The sequence below is a fragment of the Struthio camelus genome, chromosome 5 (genome assembly GCF_040807025.1).
Source record: "Struthio camelus isolate bStrCam1 chromosome 5, bStrCam1.hap1, whole genome shotgun sequence".
Taxonomy (NCBI): domain Eukaryota; kingdom Metazoa; phylum Chordata; class Aves; order Struthioniformes; family Struthionidae; genus Struthio; species Struthio camelus.
This window is the reverse complement of record NC_090946.1, coordinates 83289594-83297895: the sequence shown is the minus strand read 5'-3', so window position 1 is coordinate 83297895 and position 8302 is coordinate 83289594.

Genomic DNA, 8302 nt, shown 5'->3' with positions numbered 1-8302 from the left:
TGTGCCTCGCACCTAAGCGTGTCTTCTCCAGCAGCTAGGACCATCCTATCTCTTATGGTACTTCTTACGTTCCCCATAGAAGGGCGCTGCTTTTGTGGACAGGCCCTGGGGAAGTTAACAGAAGATTAGCAGAGGAAAACTCTGAGGCAAGAAGCCTTTTCAGCTTCTGCTAACTTTAAGTACTTCTTATTGATTGGGACTACTTGGAGGCTGAAATTCAGATTCATGTGCAAGTACCTTGCTGGGCTGCAGTCTGAGCTGTCTTCTTGCTGAATAATGTCACTGCAGTAGTCCACAGAAAATTATTTGCGATCAGGGCATTTATCAGTTAAAATTAATCCTTCTCCGAGTGAAAATGCTTCTGCCTTCCAATTAGGCTACTGTGAGGAATGGAAACAAAGGAAAATTGCTCACCTTAATTAGTCCCTTTGCAGTACTTTTTGCAAACTCATCTCTCATCACAGGCTTGCCCGGGCTGCAGCGGTAGATCTGTCACCGCTGATGGCGTGGGCGTTCACACGGAGAGCTCCTCCGTGCCTTCCCCGAGGACACGGCTCCTCCAGCCCTCCCACACAACCACCCACCATGGCCACCCGAGCTCCCAGGAGATCCTGACCGAGGTTTCGAGTGCTGCCATGGGCACGGACAGTATGAACATCATAAAGGGAACCATCAGCTGAACCTTCTAGCGTTCAATATCCCACATCAAAACAGGCAAAAAAAAATAAACAAATGCAAGGAAGTAGTCCTCTAGAAAACATCACAATCCTGGTAGTCCTCTTATAAAACTTACTTTAACATTAATTCATCTTTGGGGGGAAAAAATAAAACCCTGAAAGATCCTTTAACTCCATTACTTATTAATATATCATTAAAGATGTTATAAAGATTGAATCATGCAGACATTCAAAATGACTATATTTCATATAATCAAAAAACATGAAAAGTAAGAACTGTAAAATACCCCATATTTAAGCATTTTGTTGAACTTAGTCTTAAGTTTAGATACAGAGTAAAGAATGTACTTACATCCATCTTTTTTCAGCAAAGCCATATGCTTTGAGCACTGCTTAAGTTAAAGTCCCATAGAGTCACTGTAAGTTCGTTCTGCTGAATAGGGATACAATTTGTTCTAAATTAAGCACACAGATAACTTAGACTGGTGCCTGTAAACCTATAAAAAGATGCAGAAAGGCATCCTTAGCGCCACCATATTGCAGACCATTAAAAATGCAGGTACAATACTCTTGTTTTAATATCTCTACAAACTGGCTTATATACCAATTACAGTTATCTTTAGCTCATTAAACAGAAAGTAAGTTTATTGTCATCTTGCCTCGTAAACAGCTTGAACATTCACAACTGGGAAAAACATACAGTAGCTTCCATTTCCATTTTTAACTTCTTCCATAAGAAACAAAAAAATTTAAACTATTCCCAATTGTTGCCTTTGAGAACGCGGCTTGTAATTCCACTGTCAGCTACACAAAGAGAATTTATTTATCATACACAATGTTTATATGATTTAATGTGTGAATTATTTACCCCTTTATCTCTAGGAATGTACAAAAAGAGCATCCAGACCCCACTACCCTACGGGCAGCAATGCTGTATTCATTGTCTGCTGCCAAGGCTTGCCACGTCGTCCACCACAGAGTCAGACCTTCAGAGCGTGGATAACGCAGGAGATCCCACAAGCTTTTCCAAACAAGGTGGATGCAAACTCAAAGGACAGCATGCCAGCCAGTCATTTTTTGGTGCATGCGAGCTTACTACATAGCAGAGAGGTGCATCCAGCACGTTTCCTCCATGCACTGCACAGACCACGAGCTGCGAAGCTGGGCTTGTCCTGCAGGCATCTGCAAGCCACAGCTGTGATCACTGCCCTTTGAGATGCCTGTGTATGTGTCCTACAGTTATAGGTTGCATTTTCTCCACCCATTTGGCCAATACTGTGCAGCCTTTAAAGTAGTTTGACATCACTTTACCCATCAAAGATACTTTTGGACAGTACATACGAACTGCCCCCTGACAATGGAGCCACCCACGGCAAGGTAACACCTGAAAAAAGCTTCCAGATATCAGAAGCTGCTGCTGTATCAGCCAACACTTCATTAGCAGAAGGCTAATCAATCAATATCCTCATTGATTCAATTATCAGTACGCCAGTTACAGAAAATCCCCAGGAGGTCTGTGCACACACAGGAGTCCCACAGAGACAGGTTTTGCCCCTGCTAACAGCTGCCCAGCTGGGGAACGTGACCTCTGGGACACAGCTCACCCAAGGACTTGGCCCCAGCTCTAACAAGCCATGAATCGACCCCGACAGCGCTAATTGAGTGAAGTGCAGGAGATTCCGGGAATCAGTTCAAATACAGGTAGCTAAAAAGGCACCTCATCATTTTGCGTCCCAAACCCCGTAACTAGCTTCTGAATTTTGTGTTTTAACAGGGGCAGGGGTGGGTGTGCTCCTTTCCAACTATAGTCTAGCCCTGCCTCCAAGGCGCTAGGTGAGCACGCAGCCCTCTCCCCAGGCACATCATCGACTCCATTCCCACCACTGCTGGGCACCAGGACCCCGGCTTCCCCACTTGGCTGCAAGGTGGCCAACTCTGGGGAGACACGAAACTCAGCTTTTTTTATGGTTACATTTAACAATATTTTGTTTTCAGACTGTAGTAGGAACATGAATGACTTGCCAGCCCCTCTTAACAAAATCTACGGGTTTATCAATCCGCAAAGTAAGTAGTAACACTTCTTATTTTAGCTGAAGTTTCCATAGATTGCTATCTGACATGGAAAAAGCATTTCCTTTTTCCGTGATGTTACTGCCCAGAAGTACTACGTCTTACTGTCCCAGGCTTTCTACAAACACAGAAAGAAAGACTGCGCTGCTTAAAGACCATCAGCATGCTACATCCCCCACTGGATTTTCCCTAGCCTGAATCCAAGTTTCACGGTTCGGTTTTGTTGCGTCTTCCTGACGCAGGTCTCTGGTGGCATGTAGGGCCTTGCTCTGCTGCCACACACAGCTGCATGCATTCACAACTTCATCAACACCAGCGAGAAATGCCACAAGCTTTCTTATCAGAGCTACAACAAGGATCTCCACGGATGGGACCACGGAGCCCTCTTTAGTCATTTGTAAACTGGAGGAGTGAATGCATGATGCATTACTATTGACTTTCTTGTCATGTTTTGAGAATCCTAGAGAAATTCTGTGCTTACAGTGTTTTACAAAGATGTCATTAGAGGCCCTTAGAAATCACTATAGTTTTAAAAAGTTCTGCTTTCACTCCCTACGTTAAAGACAAGGACTACAGTCAGACACAAAAACGCCTCTGAAGCTGGAATGAAGGTTGTAGGTATTCCCACTCCCACTGCTCTGCTGAGGGAGGACGAGCAGAAAGCAAGTCACATCTGTAGTCCTCAAATCACCCACAGAGAAAGGCAGTCGTCTCATCTCCTCCCCAACAATGTGTTTAAATTAATAAGGATGTAATTCCATTGTTGAATTCTGATAATAACATCTCAAACCACAAGAGTAAAGCAATTGCAGAACTGTATATTCAAAAACTACCCTCCTAACTTAGCCCTACCTGACCCCCCTCTCCAATTAGCTCCAGATACTGTAGGAAAATGACACTTACTTTATGGATTTCTGCTGTGATCTCAGAGGTCTCTGACTCCATACACAGCCTTCTTAGGAGCTGATTCATTATTCATTTTCACTACCTCTAGTTGCGAGTTGAACTACATATCCAGCTCAGCTTCAGCCCAGAGGGGCCACTCCACAGGGCCTGGGAAGGTATCCGATGCCATCGTGTAGAGCACTCAGGGAAATGCTCTCGCTAATGGTTTCTGAAGCCTAGACCAGCACAGGCAGGCTGCTGCTCGGGGTGAGCAGAGGGGAGGAAGGGTGGTGAACCTCTACAGATCACCTCGCTCCTGAAAAAACTCTTACCTTCCCTAGGAGCCACATAAGTATGCAACTTCAGCCCTCTTGGGCCCAGCCCCAGAGCCCTCCCTAAGTTAGAGGTTTTGTTCACTGGCCAACTGGGTTCTGGCAATGCCACTTTCTCCCAGAGCCAGTCAGGGTGCCGGTCTTTAGAAGGGACCCAGCAACTGCTGTTCTCAAAGCTCAGAAATCCCTGTGCGAAGTGGAGAGCGCTGGCTAGTGTCCCTCCAGCCTGCGTGAGGCTGTGGGTCTCTCCTGAGTCAGAGCAGTGGGGACAGCCTCACCTCCTTGGTGAGAGGCTTGAACAACCCTTGGGGTCTGCCTTACCCATCTTCTAAGCCACCTTCCCCAAATTTCTGAGGACCTTCCCAGCTCACACCAGAATCCTCCTCAGCTCAATGATAGCCATGTTGATTAACTAATTGACTGACTGACTGACTGACTGCTAAATACCTCAGCCCCTTGCACCTTCCTCAGCAGGTGCAGGCAAGGAGAGCAATTGGGGAACCTGACTGCCTTCACCTGCACCCACCAGCATGGTTGTCTCCCTGCTGCCACACCTGCCTGTGAGCACAGCAGCTTCTAAACCCTCCGTGGTGCCTTGTGCCTGCTGAGCCCCGTCGGGAGAGCACAGCGGGAATAACAGGTAGTCAGGCTCAGAGCAGCTTCAGCAGCCATTCCTTGTCAGGGCAGAAGGACTTTGAGCCAAGGAGCTGAGAGTGCAGCAGAAATGAAATGGGGTTTTGCCAACACAGCTACTTCCAAAAGGATTTATTCATTGAGAGAAGCTGAAACAGGACACATCTAGCTGAAGGCAATGTTATTCCCCATCTGCACCTGAGCTGCTGTTTTGGTCCATTTTGGGCACTCATTCTCCCTTACAGCCTTGCCTATCCTAGATAAACATTTTTCCTGATGCACCACTGCTCTTGCTGCTTCCTGAATCAAATTCTGGAGGACTTTTTCTCCCATGAAAATGTCATGATATTTTGCCTCTTTATCGCAATTTTCCCAACCCCCTCACCCCAAAATCACAACTGTCAGTATCAGAATTTTCCTCAGGACAGCAGTTCCTCTCTGCTCAACCACACCCACTCCTGATGCACAGCAGACTGATCCCCGTCGCTCCCTCCACTTGTGAGCCACGCGTCCAGCAAACCAAGACCTCTTGTGAAGCCTGGGCCTCTGAAGTTATGCATCCTCCAGAGGGCTTAAGAGCAGGAAGAACACACCTCAGTCCAGAAATGAAACGTATATTTGTGACCAGAATAGCAAAAATATATCTTCTCTCTTATAGAGCAAGGACAAGGAATGAAAGTGAGAACAGCAGCTGCTTCACCAGGACGAGGGTGCTGACCTGGCACCCGGACTGCAGGCAGCACAGTCCCCTGCCACCAGACAAGGGCATAATGTCCCCAGGGCCTCTGGGCTGGACTGAGAGCAGGGGACACAGAGCAAAGGGGAAGGGGAGGACAGAATCACAGAATCACAGAATCGTTTAGGTTGGAAGGGACCTCTGGAGATCATCTAGTCCAACCTCCCTGCTCAAGCAGGGTCCTCTAGAGCATATTGCCCAGGATCACATCCAGACGGGTTTTGAATATCTCCAGCGAAGGAGACTCCACCACCTCTCTGGGCAACCTGTTCCAATGCTCTGTCACCCTCACAGTCAAGAAGTTTCTCCTCATGTTCAGATGGAACTTCCTGTGGTTCAGTTTCTGCCCGTTGCCTCTTGTCCTGTCGCTGGGCACCACGGAGAAGAGGCTGGCCTCATCCTCTTGACACTCCCCCTTCAGATACTTGTACACGTTGATGAGATCCCCTCTCAGTCTTCTCTTCTCCAGGCTGAACAGGCCCAGCTCTTGCAGTCTTGACCAATATCCTCACGGGTTTCTGAGACACAAGGAAAACAAATGACTTTCTGAACGCACAGAGCTGAACTCCCAAGTCGCAGCTATTGTGTAAACGACAGGACAAACGTTCGTCTCTGGATATAAGGTCAATCCTCAGGTTGGCGTCACTTCCAAGCTGCTCACATGGGCAACAGTTTGAGGGCAGGACAGCAGGAAAAAGAGTCCGCTGATCAAAATGTTTCATCTCCAGACATTGTCTGACCAAAATTTCTGTTGGTCAAGAAACCTCAGCCAACGATACGCCAAATCATGTTCAAGTTTCTAGGGACTACAACCCTCTAAAAAATTTAGACCTTCGGTGGATGAAAGACAGTGTTTATTTAATCTCTCATCAGATTTCTGGAGCATCATAAAGCGGAAAATTTTATTCCTGCTCATCTGCTCTTCTCTGCCATAACTTGGGTTTCTTTCACGTCAGTGGCAGCACTGACACGAGTCATAGCACAGATGAATTTGCCCTTTACTTCTAACGCATATGCCATTCCCAGCTGAAGTCGGACAATACTTTGTCTCTTCTGTACAGAAAACGTGCTCACCCAAGATGAAAATACATTAATTTTCTCTGTTGTGCTATGTTCGATGCTGACAGCCATAGGTACACTTCCCATAGAAGCAAAGAATCAGAAGACTTCAAGGAAAGGCCCTTCGTGAGGATGACGTCTCCGTGCGGCCGTGCTGTTTCTCCCCGCTTCTCCCGTGACGAGAGCAGCAGCGACGGGCCCGGCAGGGCAGATGCAGCAGGAGGCATCACCAAGAGCATCATCCACCAACGACCTGTTCCCGCGCTGGAGGCTGGGGTGGGACGCAGACCCCAGCGGGCTGCCCGGGCGGCCGGTGCTGCGGCGGCGCCACAGAAACACCTGGCGCAAACTGCCCCAGTGGGAACCCCTTCAGCCTTTGCCTTTTCAAGCGTCTATCAGTTTATCCATAAACAAATTCTAGCCATCCTGGAGTCTGTTCTCTAATGATTTCTTACTACACACACAGAGTACAAAACATTTCAAGGAAATAGAAACTGTGTAGAGTTACAGCAGGGTATTGCAATTTTAACAGCCTGCTGATATTGGCTAAACAGATGCAGGCTTTATTCACTGCAGTATCTTCATTCTGACATAAAATCTCTTTAAAATCCTGAGGGAGTCCCATTTTAATTTACAGTAATTTAATGGTAATATTACATTGGAAATTAGAGTTAACTTTTTAATGGCATATATTCCTTCATCTGATTAGTATAAAGTGCACTTGCAATAATAATCATTTAATAGAGCAGTATGTGTAAATATTAAAGTATTCGTAACAGTTTATTGATGTTACACTTGCAAAATAATTTAACAGCTTATTTTTTAAAAAAACTTATCTGAAAATTTACTGTGTTTTACCTGCATGGCATGGTAATGTATTAAACTGCAGTGCTTACAATCTTGCCTCTCCTCATTTAAACCAAAGACTTGATTCTGCTAATACTAACCCGAAATATGGAAAAGTTGCCAGAAGACTCCTCCGAAGGACTTGCAGCAGCGAACCAGGCGTGCCCACGATCCACAGAGCACGCTGCAGAAACAGTGGATATCTTTGACTCACTCCAAGAACCTCCAAGAAGAAGAAAGGTGCTCGGGGACTGCAGACAAGCAAATCCTAGGTGAATGCATAGCGAGGATCAGCACCTCGGGCCGAGGTTGCTCAGCTCACAGAGCAGCATCGAGCGCCCGGCGCGGGACGGGGCGCCGGGTCGCCCTGCTCGTGCTGCCCGCCCTCGCGTTCGGCCTCGGCTGCAGCCCCGCCGCCACACGAAATCTGTCGGACGAAGAACATTTTCAGATCGTGTTCTGCCCGCAGAGGTTTGGGAGAGACAAGGAGATACTCGTGCTGTATGGACAGCCGGAGCGTTGAGCACGGCATTAGCTGGGAATAAATAAAGGGGAAAACGGTCTGCAATCTTCTTATTGTTGGGGCAGTAGGAAACTCTGCACGGGAACATATCTGCCAACTGCGCTGTCTTTTCCTGAAACCACCTGCTCTTAGTGACCACAGAGGACAAGGTGAACCCCGGCTTCGATGCAGCAGGGCACTAGTTGTGCCACCGGGTGTCTCTGCAGGAGAAAGACGCCAGTCAGAAATATAGGCGGTTTAAAAAAAAAAGTGAATAAAATAATTTTGGGCATGATAACAAGCTTTTAACTGCAGAACATACAGAAGCATCCTCAGAGTCTGCTGCTTCACTGAATAGGTCTATATTCGTGTGGACACCCTCTCAGCTGGGGACGGCACAAGCCGTGTGCGGACGGTTAGGGGGTGCTCGTGCTTGCAGGGGAAATTGCCGCCGGGCCTGAGGGGCTCTGTCGGAGCCGTCTGCAGCGCAGTGCTCCCGCAAACGCAGGCCTGGCTGCTTTGCCAGCTGAACGCCTTTGACTTCCAGCCTTCGCTTTTGTAG